The sequence below is a fragment of the Elgaria multicarinata genome, chromosome 12 (assembly GCF_023053635.1).
Source record: "Elgaria multicarinata webbii isolate HBS135686 ecotype San Diego chromosome 12, rElgMul1.1.pri, whole genome shotgun sequence".
Taxonomy (NCBI): Eukaryota; Metazoa; Chordata; class Lepidosauria; order Squamata; family Anguidae; genus Elgaria; species Elgaria multicarinata.
Window position 1 is genome coordinate 23051095 of NC_086182.1, and position 12774 is coordinate 23063868.

General features: G+C 45.1%; 1 protein-coding gene across 5 annotated transcripts in view; it reads left to right on the forward strand.

The window, feature by feature from the left end:
• Positions 1-12774, forward strand: part of ST3GAL4 (ST3 beta-galactoside alpha-2,3-sialyltransferase 4) — a 139385-nt gene that overhangs the window by 34862 nt on the left and 91749 nt on the right. Inside the window, exon 1 of one of the 5 annotated variants that reach the window (XM_063139298.1) lies at positions 4681-4832. The exons of the other annotated variants lie outside the window; for them this stretch is intronic. The gene's annotated coding sequence lies outside the window, so the exon portion shown is untranslated. Of the gene's footprint in view, positions 1-4680; positions 4833-12774 lie in introns of those variants that run through there. 5 annotated transcript variants of the gene reach the window in all.

Below are 12774 nucleotides of genomic sequence, written 5' to 3' on the forward strand. Positions count from 1 at the left end.
CACCTCACCAACGGTTTGCTCACTCCCTGCTTTCCCTGCACAACTCAGGGAGAGCATCCCTGCTCATTTGGCCTCTCTCCTACGCTGCAATGGCTGTGGATGTCTGCCTGTCTTTTCCAAATCTCTGCCCCATTTGTCTCCGGAGATGATACATCACCTTAATTAAAAGTGGCCTGTGTGAATCTGGCAAGCCGGGCAGTAAGAATTTCTTTGGAAGCGTCCCCCTTCCGCGGTGTCCTTGGCATCTGGAGATAGAGGAGTGAACGCCAGGCCGCCTGAGGTGATAGAACTGTGGTTCCTTTAAAAAAAAAAAAAACCACGAAAACAGAAAGCCGTGAGCCTTAGAAATACAAAAGCAAACAGCTATCTGTTCCGAGCCAGGAGCCGACAGTAATGGGGAGACATTAACGCTGCCAGGTTCAGTTTGTTTCGTCTGCAAAGCGATTGGCTGTGATAGGTTAGCTTTGTCAGTGTGGATGCAGGCTGGAGGAGGATAATGGTCGCACTGACAATGGAGATGTCGCTGTGATCTGGAGGTTTTCAGAATGGCTGCGTGCAAAAAAAGAAAAAGTCGTATTGCATTGGGCGCGGGACAAAGGCACCACCAGCCAGTAAGCGGTGCAAGGAGCAGCAATGGAGCTCAGAGCAGGGAAGGATTTTTATGAAGGCTTGGGCAGTATCATCTGGTTTTCGTAGTTTGTGGTTTCCTCCTTTGGTCTGGACCAGATAGCAGTGTGCAGGATGAAACCCTGCCTGACCTTTCTTTTCGGCCAGATCTACACCAAACAGGATATAGCCCTATGAAAGCCGTATGAAAGCCGTATGTGGTATGTGTCAATGGGCCCCAACAGTTGTCAGTGCACTTCAGTCCCACTATAAAACAGTAGTGTGGCTCCTGCCTCTTATATACTGCTTTCATACCACCTTCATAGTGCTGTATCCTGCTTGGTGTAGATGTAGCCCAGGTTTTAGGATCCACTGTGGCCTTGAGTGCTTACGACCAGGACAGCTTAGACCTAAAGATATTCTCTTCAGTTGTTATGATGATGATGATGATTTAATCTCTTTCTCACTTGTGGTAGTTTTTCTAGACTGACATGACAGTCTTTGCTAGGTCATGCTGTCTTTTCCTGATTCAGATATTCCCTGACAATTGAGCATGTTTTCAGTATGACTGCTTTCTGATGATGATGATGATTTGTTGCATGTCTATACCGCCCAATAGCCAAAGCTCTCTGGGCTGTTCGCAGCAATGAAAACCATAAAATGCAACCTGATAAAAGTTAGGCTGGGTTCACACAACACACTAACCCACACTCAGTGGTTGAGTGAGGGTTGTTTTGAAGCATGGGTTGTTTGTTCAACCGTGGGTTAGCGTGTTGTCTGAACCGAGCACATTTTCTGCAGGGTGGCTTATTAACCATGCAGTGTGGCTTCTTCTTCCTGAATCCAGCCACAGTGTTACGCTCCTGCACACCAGTCCTGCGAGGGGTGAACTTGCAGAGGCTGCAACACTTACTCAGACTTCAGTTTCCTAGAAGGAGGGTACTGGAGACGTGTGGCATTCCTTTTATAAAAGGGTTTATTTACACCATGCTCAGGATGAAGGCCTACAACATCACCGCTCCAAACAAACCCATCTTCCTCCCAGCTGCTCGGGGATCTCCTTCTGCCACTCAACCATCTCTCCTTTTGTGTAGATTCACCTTTCCCCTGGATTCATTTCCTCTTGCCCCATCAGGCCTCCTAGAACAGAAAGGTTACCCATTCAAGAAGTACAATGTGTGTGAAGGGAACCCTCAATCTCTTTTACTCAGAGACACTGAGTTGTAAGGCACCCCTGGAGGCAATTTAGACTGACCCCAAACACATAGGAAAGGAAAGGAACCTCTCGTGCAAAGCACTTGAGTCATTGCTGGCTCCTAGAGGGACGCCTGCTTTCGCTGACATTTTCTTGCAGACTTTGTAGCGGGGTAGTTTGCCATTGCCTTCCCCAGTCGCAGTTACCTTTCCCTCAGCTAGCTGGATACTCATTTTACCGACCTCGGAAGGATGGAAGGATGAGTCGACCTGTACCGGCTGCCTGAGAACCAGCTTCCGCTGGGATCGAACTCAGGCCGTGGGGAGAGTTTCGGCTGCAGTAACTGCCGCTTACCACTCTGCGCCACACGAGGCCCAAACACACAACGATAATCTAAAAAACTTTAAAGTTGCAAAACTAGAATAACACCAAAAGAGGAAAACCAAAAGGAAAAGCCAGTGGTTTGCCTAAGCCAATCTAAGACATTCATAACAGAATCAGAGATGTAAAATATATTAGTCTCCAAGCATCTGGCCCCACCTATTTTCCCACTGCCCCCATGTTGTCCTTGTGTTAGAAGTACGTCTGCAGAGGGGAAGCGCACCAGGTATGCATAGGCTGTTCCCTTGCGCTGGAATCCGGAGTGCAAAGGGAAATCCTATGTGCATTCTGCAAGTTTCCCCTCTGTGGACATGCCCTCAATGCTTGGGCAGTGCGTGGCTCTATTCTCACTCTCCATAAGTTCTTAATTGTGCGGAAGCAAACGTCTCCATGCTGTAGGGCCTGCAGTGTGCGAATGTGTTACACCCGTCTTGCAGACTTCTAGCTAATGGGTTTCATGATTCTAGCCCCCCCCCCCCATCTCCTAAATCCGTTTCCCTTGGCCATTTTATTAAAAGCAGGAGTACTTTGAGGTTAATCCCATCAGTTGCCATCCACAAGATATTTTAATGAGGAGAAACGCAAAAAATTGGGCCAGTGTCTGTCCCCACCAGCCGTCTTTCCCCTGCCATGAAAGCCAAAGTTGAAAGCTTGAAGCCCTGCCAAGGACAGCTAGATGATAATGAATCAGTCGTTAATTGTGGCGACACTTGGGAGGAGGTTTTATTGACTTGGCTCTGTGTTTTCTACAGGCAAATTGGATTTCATGGCCTTGCGCCGTTTCGCTGTGCAGCTGGGTCCTGCGGCCTTCCCAGAACTCTGGACTGAAGTAGCTTTGAGAGGGCACCTGTACAATACCCAGCTGTTAAAGCTGCACTGTGCGTTTTAAGCAGCCCATGAATTAGAACCCAGGGCACGTTGGGAAAAGCTATGATTTTTTTTACAGCCCACCAGGTTAAAACCAGGGGGCTGTAATCATGGCATTGGGTTGGTGCCATGTCCCTCCGAAACCCCGCATTTTCCCTCTCCCGGGGTGGCTTCAGTAGGGAGTGTGGGGTTTCTGGGACACCATCTGGGTATTGGAGCCTCCCCCACCCTCTTCCTAGTGGAAGGCGACCAATTGCCCCCAGATTGGCCCCAGAGTGACATCAGACAGCAGAGGCACCTTATTGACGTTGCTCCGATTGAAAAAGTTGGGGTAAATCTCCGACGTTTTCCATCCGCAGCTTCGCGTGAAAGTCCCGTGGGGGCTGCAAAGCTGTGCCATCATCGTCTAACTGACACAGCACATATCCTCAGCCACCGTGGGGGTTTCCTCATGTATAAGACAGCCCCCAATTTAGATTCCTGGTATAATTGTGCCCAAAATAGGTTGACAAATTGGAGGCTTTCAAGTTTCCTTGTTGTATAGGACACAGCCTTTTCTGCACCTCCTTGCCTTTTCTGTTGGAGATATGCGCCCCCCCATGCAGCCCTAAAAGGACATTTCTGAGAATTTCCTAAGCAGAAACTGTGACTTTGGACTGGTTTTAGTTAATTAGGACAGTTTCCTTAGATAATAGCAAGAGTGATTGAGAAACTGACTATCTTTGTAAGTTGCTTGCAGGCTGTTTTGTATGCATAAGTGTGTTCATCTTGTTTCTTAAGGAGGAGTCATTATCGCCTAGGCTATTGAACAGTGGAGAAATGTCATAAATAAACTAAATATGTGATTTGCATGTTAAAACCCAGCCTTTGGCATCTTTAGTTAAGTGATGTATATATTATGAATTCTAAGAAGATCTCTGCCAGATCAGGCCAAAGCTGCAAAGGCAATGCAACCCTATGGAGGTCTACTCAGATATAAGCCCCACTGAAGTCAATAGGGTTTACTCCCAGATAACTATCTAAAGAATTTCAGCCCTCATCCAACATTTTGTCTTCCTCGGTGGCAATCCAGATGCTTCCAGGAATTGATTAACTGATATAATCAACTAAATTGATTTAATCAACTAACTTCTTTATGACTAAACAACTATGATTTTTAAAATCATTTCCCAACCCTATGAAAATCCAAGCAATGAGAGATTAATAAAACTTTGCCACAAAGAGCAGTTTCGTAACAGTTCCATAAAAACGGACACTTGGTTGCAAAAGGCATTTACTGCCTCGTTGGATTTACCCTAGCATGTTTTTCTAAATCTAAACCTGCTGTTGTAACACTCTGAGATCCCAGAGTTATGGCTTCACAAATGAATGCTCTGGAAAGCTTAGCTTCTTGAGCACAAACTTTTTATTATTGCCAGTGGTAAACATTGTGACAACAACAACAGCAACAATAATTCAACAATAACTTCACTCGTTAAAAAGTCACTCTTAACACCTGTGTTGAAAGAAACCTTTTTACAGTTCAGCTTTCAACTCTTTCTGGGAGTTGCATTAACACCTCTGTCATTTCCTCTTTTTTTTTTTTGCCTTTCCTCAAGTTGAAACCAGCTTTTAGTTTCAACACCTGTCATGCCTTTAAAGCTGAACTGAAACTCAGATGGAGGGATGTCCTCACCGGGCAAAATTTGTATCTTTTGGCAAACTTAAATGTCACACTTCGGAACCGCGCAATCAGATGTGCTTATGGGCGTTGCCTGCGGGAATATGGACTGCCTCTCAAAAAGTGAATAGTAACTCACTTATGAATGAATGAAATCTTTATTGCTAAAAGCGATAAGCTTTGCGGTTTCAGTCTGTGCCCGCTTTCTATTTAAAGGGAAGATTTACCATATTTCTTTGATTCTAAGATGCACTTCCCCCCCATGTAAACATCTCCAAAAACGGGGTGCGTCTTAGAATCGTGGGTCCATTTATTATTTCTTAGAATCAAAGCTTTTTTTTCTGTTGGTGGTACTGAAATTAGTGTGCGTCTTACAATCGATGGCATCTTACAATCAAAGAAAAACGGAAATAACGCCCCGGTGCATCAGAGACTCTGGCCTTAGCTAGACCTAAGGTTTATTCCGGGATTGTCCCAGGGTCGTTCCTGCCTGCTCCCAGGATATCCCATGTGTCATTTACATGAACAGGGATGACCCCCCCCCCCCCCGGGACGATCCCGGGATAAACCTTAGGTCTAGCTAAGGCCTGTGTATCTGTGCGTCAGGGGAACTGGAGGACATTCAACATCTGTTGTGATGCCCTATATATACATCCCCTAGACAAAAATTGCTTGATTACATTCTTCGTTATCTTTCTGACCGATCTTCCCTTGAGCAAATCTGTATATTGTTGGCTGGCAATAATGTATTTAATACTGATCTGGTTGCAAAATTCGCCTTAGCTACAAGTAAGTTGAGAGATACCCAACAAGTTTCACAATGGAGAGCTGATATTTGTACTGATCTAGTTCCCCACTCACGAGTTCTTAATGTATGTTAATGTGATTTTTATCTTTATCTTCCAATTGTGTCCATTATTTTAATTTTATTTTATATTATCCATTTTTAACCTATTTACCGTACTTATTTTAGCTTAACTTTTTACTTGTTTTTTATTATGTCGAACTCACTTAAGGGTTTCACCAAATGACATCTGTTCTTTTGGACAGATGTTGGCAAGGACATTTCCTATATTGTATCTGTGGTGCAGGAGTTGAACTGCAGGTGTCTTCTGTTTTTTTGTTTCCAGATGGGGAAAGTCCCTTCTTGCAACATAGGACTCAGTTTTAATTTTGTAATGTACATGTCCTTTTCCCTCCTTCTCTCTTGGGCCGTTTCTACACCTGCCTTTTTTCCAGGGATCGTCCCAGGATCATCCCTGTGCATGCAAATGACACACAGGGGATTTATTTATTATTATTTATTTATTTATTTATTTATCATACTTATACCCCGCTCCTCAGCCAAAAAAGGCTCTCGGAGCGGCTTACACTTAGCAAAAAAGACAGTCCCTGCCCTCAGGCTTACAATCTAATAAAGACATGACACACAAGGAAAAGGAGTCAAGGAGGGAGGGAGGGAGGGGAGAGAGAGAAAGAAAGAGAGAGAGAGAGAGAGAGAGAGAGAGAGAGTCCAGCAGGAGCAGGCCCCGATGTTACTTCTGCCTGCTCCAGTCCCCTCGGTCCTTCTTCTTCCCCACAGGGCCAAGATGGCAGTTTGCCCTGGGGGGGGGGGAAGAGTCCAGCAGGAGCAGGCCCCGATGTTACTTCTGCCTGCTCCTGTCCCCTCGGTCCTTCTTCTTCCCCACAGGGCCAAGATGGCAGTTTGCCCTGTGGGGGGGGGGGGAAGAGTCCAGCAGGAGCAGGCCCCGATGTTACTTCTGCCTGCTCCTGTCCCCTCGGTCCTTCTTCTTCCCCACAGGGCCAAGATGGCAGTTTGCCCTGTGGGGGGGGGGAAGAGTCCAGCAGGAGCAGGCCCCGATGTTACTTCTGCCTGCTCCTGTCCCCTCGGTCCTTCTTCTTCCCCACAGGGCCAAGATGGCAGTTTGCCCTGTGGGGGGGGGGAAGAGTCCAGCAGGAGCAGGCCCCGATGTTACTTCTGCCTGCTCCAGTCCCCTCGGTCCTTCTTCTTCCCCACAGGGCCAAGATGGCAGTTTGCCCTGTGGGGGGGGGGGAAGAGTCCAGCAGGAGCAGGCCCCGATGTTACTTCTGCCTGCTCCTGTCCCCTCGGTCCTTCTTCTTCCCCACAGGGCCAAGATGGCAGTTTGCCCTGTGGGGGGGGGAAGAGTCCAGCAGGAGCAGGCCCCGATGTTACTTCTGCCTGCTCCTGTCCCCTCGGTCCTTCTTCTTCCCCACAGGGCCAAGATGGCAGTTTGCCCTGTGGGGGGGGGGAAGAGTCCAGCAGGAGCAGGCCCCGATGTTACTTCTGCCTGCTCCTGTCCCCTCGGTCCTTCTTCTTCTCCACAGGGCCAAGATGGCAGTTTATTTATTTATTTATTTATTTATTACATTTTTAATTTATACCGCCCAATAGCTGAAGCTCTCTGGGCAGTTCACAAAAATTAAAACCATGAAGAACATAATAAAACAACAACAGTCTAAAAACACAAATACAAAATACAGTATAAAAAGCACAACCAGGATAAAACCACACAGCAAAAGTTGATATAAGATTAAAATACAGAATTAAAACAGTAAAATCTAAGCGTAAGTTAAAAATTAGTTGTTAAAATACTGAGAGAATAAAAAAGGTCTTCAGCTGGCGACGAAAGGAGTACAGTGTAGGCGCCAGGCGGACCTCTCCTGGGAGCAGGCAGGGACAATCTCTCCATTTTCCTTAGGTGTAGAAAGGGTCTTAGTCTCTTCTTTCTGTTTTAGGGCATATCTACAGTGCAAATACACTGGTTTTAACAGCCATTCCACCTCTCTCAAGAACTCTGCTTTGTTGGGGAAAGTGACCCCAGGGGGCAGAGGAAGGGTAGAGGTCTTGTAACCAGCTTCCTAGCACCTATGCTAAATTACAAGTCCCTGCATTTGTGTCCATGTGTGTGTGTGTATGGGGGGGGGGGGAGTTAAGCTAGTTTAGAACTGGCATAAATATAATTTTAAAATCATTTTAAAAGTATTTATAATTGTTATGTTGCCTTTCAGCCCAAATAGGGCTGTCAAGGCAACCTGCAATTAAAACTTAAAACAATTGAAAAGTCTTCAAAATTAAATTATATAATTGTAGGCATCCCTCCTTTCTTCCTCCTCCACTACACCCTGTCTTTCTACTTGTGCGTTAAGAAAAGTGATTGGAGCAACTCAGCTGTTAATTTAGTGGGTTTTGATGAGGTGTGAAAAAAAAATACAAAGAACAGAGCTCTTTGCAGAAGGCTTTTTGGCATGGAAAATATTGTCTCGGTTTGGTAATTGGCTAGAACTCAGTACTTCAAGGGACATGGTTGTTGTTGTTATTTATTTATTTATTTATTTATTTATTTATTGCACTTATATACTGCCCCCTTAGCCAGGGCTCTCTGGGCGGTTTACAGAAATTCTAAAATTAAGATAAAAACGAATATACAAAATTTAAAATTCTAAAACACAGAACATACACACATAAAGCATGAAAAACCGTTAAAAAACTAAACATGTGGGTGATTAAGATGTGCCGCCATATGCCTGGGCAAAGAGGAAAGTCTTAACCTGGCGCTGGAAAGATAGCAGCGTTGGTGCCAGGCGAGCCTCGTCAGGGAGATCATTCCATAGTCTGGGGGCCACCACCGAAAAGGCCCTGTCCCTTGTTGCCACACTCCGAGCCTCTCTCGGAGTGGGCACCTGGAGGAGGACCTTAGATGTTGAACGTAGTGACCGGGTATATTAACATGTTGTTGTTGTTATATTTTGAGCTGTTTGCCCGGGGCAGTCTCCAGATATCAATGGTACCCATGTTCCCTGCCAATGATAAGCCTGTGCTACATGGACATTGATCAGATCCAGAAGAATCTCTATTCTGTTCTTATACTGTGGAAAATCTAATATTTTGTGTCAAGAGTCTGGACAATGGAGAATTATGGCTTTAATTTTTGCTAAAATGCCTAGCCCTTAATGTTGCGAGTTGATTGGCATAATTAATACTATTTATTATTTTTCTCTCCTTCTCTCGGTACATAAACACACCTCATACCTGATAAATTGCATTCATACTTTTCAGTACCAAGACAAGACTTCAGATGACTCCTAGTTCTAGCTGTTTCAAACAAATGCAGATGACTCCTAATTCTGGCTTTTTCGGACATTTCTACCTGGAAAGACTGGTTTTTCTGCAGGGCTTGCCAATAAATGTTTATAGGGCCTCCAAGTAAATGTGGACAAAAAGATGGGCTTCCTCTTTCCCCGTGCCCTCCTCCATCCGCCAGACCTCCTGCAGTCTTGCTCACTGAAGGATGCTGGATTCCATTTTGCTTTGGGCATTCCTGAATCTCTCCTTTTGAGCCTGGGGACTTAGGGGAAAGATTAGAAATGCAGTCAGGTGGCTCTACCTGATGCAAGTCAGTGTTGCACCACACTGGAATGCAACAAGACAAAGCACCTCTTGTAACAGGTACACCAGGTAAGCTCACAAATCTTCCCTCATTGTGTTTTTGACTTTTCTGCTCCCCCTTCACGCTTTTCACATTTCAAGGCTGCATTAGGAAGAAAAAGCAAGTCTTATCTTTCTCCACCACGCCTTGCACTTGTTTTTTTTTCCTCAGAAATGGAAGCAAAATTCAACCGTAGTTACACGCCGTGCTGCATCTGCCTGGCAAAGATGTTAGCTGGGAGCCTCCTTGGGCATTTCCCCTGCAGAATTCTCACTGCCAGGACAACACTTCTGCACACTTTTAGGCAGGCTCGCTTGCCCATCGGCTGAGCGTCTCACGCCTCTGAGGTTTCTAACGTTTCCCCCATGGTGGGCCGCCTTGCATTTTCCACAAGACTGTGTCCTTAATAGGCACTTATACTTAAAACATTTTACGTGCACCCCAATGTATGTAATGGATGAAGTGTTCTCCTCTGATTGGTATAGTTCTGTCTTCCTGTCTTAGGGACTGGAGTTCACGCGTTCACTAAAAATGGACCTCTTTTCAAATGCGGAGATTTTTAGTATTTTGGGGTGTAGTCGTTTGGGAGAGATCAGATGCTTCTAATGCATTTTACTATTGGACCCACCTCATGTTGAGGTTGCAAGCTTTTGTGTTATACTGAACACTTCTTCAGGTAAAAACAAAATCGAGTGAGAGAGTAGAAAATAGGATTGGTATGAAAGAATTCTGCTAAATTAGCATATCTGGAGAGCTGAACTTGGATGAATATAGTAGGAGAATCTGAACACTATTTGGGAAGGGTGAGATATGTGATGACAAAATGGACAAATGTGTGAAAATTTGTTCCAGACAAAGAATTTATTCTTTGTTCTTTTTCACACACACACACACACCTCTATCTATTTCATCTATCTCAATTCACACATTTGTACAATTTTGTCATCATACATCTCACCCCTGGATAGATACTCTTCAGTCTCTACTCTGTTTTTATATGAAAAGTAAATTCATCTTATTGAAAAGTATATCAACCTTTGATCTTTTTCTTTTTTGCTGGTGCATTTAGTATTTGTTGCTGCACTGAAATTTATTTTTCACTGGTGTCGAGCAATCTAGCTAAAAGGCAGTATAGAAATGTTACCTCCATCTACCAGGCTTCATTAGTTTGTAAATCCTGTGGACGGGCCAAGCGTTTTTGTGTGCGTGCGTGCGTGCGTGTATTTAATATTGCACAGCACCTAGTTATAGGCACTTGTGTGAAGAAAATGTAAGGGGCAGTGAAAATGTTAAAAAGCCCGCGAGACTGTTAGTTACTGTGCAGCCCTGAAATTATTGGATAAAGTTGGTCAAGATGGGAGAAGCTCTGGAGCTATAGGGTTGGCTTTTTGTGGCAGGACTGCAAAGTGAAGAGCATTCTAAAAAGTGTGTGTGTGTGTTTGTAGGGGCGGGTACCACTGTTGTTAACATTCTGAAGAAGAAGGGTTTCCTCTTATCATACAGTGTGTCCTGCAACTCTGCTAAGCCAGGTGTCTCCTCTTTCCTGTTGTAACTATTCCCTCCCACCTCTGACCTGCCCCACTGCCTTAAGATTTGAAGCACCCTACGTTTCTGGAATACATAATGATAAAACATGTCTGTCTGTCTGTCCCTTCCATACCACCAAAACTGTAAAACCTAGACGCCTGAAATTAAGCATGCATAGTAGGGGGGCCCTAGGGGAGAGCACCTTGTAGTTACTTTGTTTTTAAAACAGAAATGATTTAAGTTAAATTAATTTAAATGTGTCCATGCAGTTGTAGTGACACCTACATCCACTAGGGGCAGTCCTCCCTGACCAGCTTGTAGCTTTGCAGACTTTACAGTTTGAAGGGAGAGGAGATGAGTAAACCCAGGGACAGAACTTTACGCCTGCCCCCTCTCCCCTGCTGTGGGGCAGCCCCTCCCTCAGGGAAATGGAGTGGACAGACCCTCTTCTACAGGGACAGTGGGGGTGCCCAATAGCAGGGGGGCAGCAAGCTTGGCTTCACTTAAATGAGGAGGCTGCAATGTGGCCAACTCTGACAGCTGCGTAAGTTCCTTTGAAGGCTTCGCTGTATTAAAGTACGGTCTATTCCAGCCTGTGTAAAACTGGACCCCTTGGCTGGTAATGAATACATAAATTAATTAAAATAATAACTTAATCATCACCATTTCATTTAGTGCATTTGCAGTATTCATAAAGTTTCACATGCATTATCTCTGTGTGCTGATGTTTGTTTATTTTAAAGAATTAGATCCCTCTCTTCAAATACCCTTAACTAAACATTTTCCAAGGTGAGATTTCACAGAGCGATAAAGAATGAAACGCAAACATAAAAGGCCTGGGAAAAACAACAAGGTCTTCTCTCAGCGCAAAATACCAAAATACTGTCCTATTAGATTGGCTTGTTTGCACATGGCCAGGGGTGCTTCTAGGCCCTTAAAAGATTTCAGTCCCATGCCTATAGGACACAAATCTGCACAAAAGTGGCATATATGCTGATTTATATCTATATATGCAAATTTCCCAGGAAAGGAAAGGAAAGGAACCTCTCGTGCAAGCACTGAGTCATTGCTGACTCTTGGAGGGACGCCAGCTTTCTCTGACATTTTCTTGGCAGGCCTTATAGTGGGGTGGTTTGCTGTTGCCTTCCCCGGCCATTATTACCTTTCCCCCAGCTAGCTGGGTACTCATTTTACCGACCTCAGGAGGATGGAAGGCTGAGTTGACCCGAGCCGGCTGCCTGAAACCAGCTTCCACTGGGATTGAACTCAGGCCATGGGGAGAGTTTCGGCTGCAGAAACTGCTGCTTTACCGCTCTGCGCCACAAGGCCAGCCCTTAAATATCTCATCCAGATCTCAAAATAAATTCTTCCATTAATTTGTACCCCGTACCAGATCATCTCAACCCATTTTTTCTGAACTTTATTGCCATGCAGGAGAAGATTTGGTGTGTGTGTGTGTGTGTGTGTGTGCAAAGTATTTCAGCATGCTGGGAGGGGAGAATTAACCTTTCCCTCCCCAGGTACAATCCCCTGTGAAAATTGTCTTCTGCAAGGCAATGTAGCTTAGAAAAGCACTTCTTCTTTTTCCATTGGCACCGATGCAAATAGAGCTGCACCCCTGTGAAATAGAGTTGGTCCTAGGCCTAACACCTTCCCCATGTGTGGCTAAGGTGTGGTTTGCATTGGAGACTTGACCGTTTATTTTTAAAAACGACCTTGGCTACATCAGCTACTTGAAGGCCAAGGAGAAATGTCAAAGGTGTGATATTTGGTTCAAGGAAAGTCTAGCTGGTTAAAAGGCACTTCAAGCTTAGAGGTGGAGAAAGCCATGGAAAACGGTCAGTGTGGAATGGAAAAATCTAGCAGCGCCCCACCTTCCTGTATTCCATGTCTACTGCAGGCCAGGGAGTGGCTTGGAGTGAGCACGTAAGAGATGGGTCATTTACAGCCAGAGAGGAATTTCACCTCTTCTGCTGCTCAGGTAGGTCTCTCTCCAAGTGGAATGGAATGGAGCACCTGCAACGGGCAGCGAGGTGAGTATTGACAATTTTGCTTGATAAACCTGCCCCGGAGGGCTAATGCAAACGTGA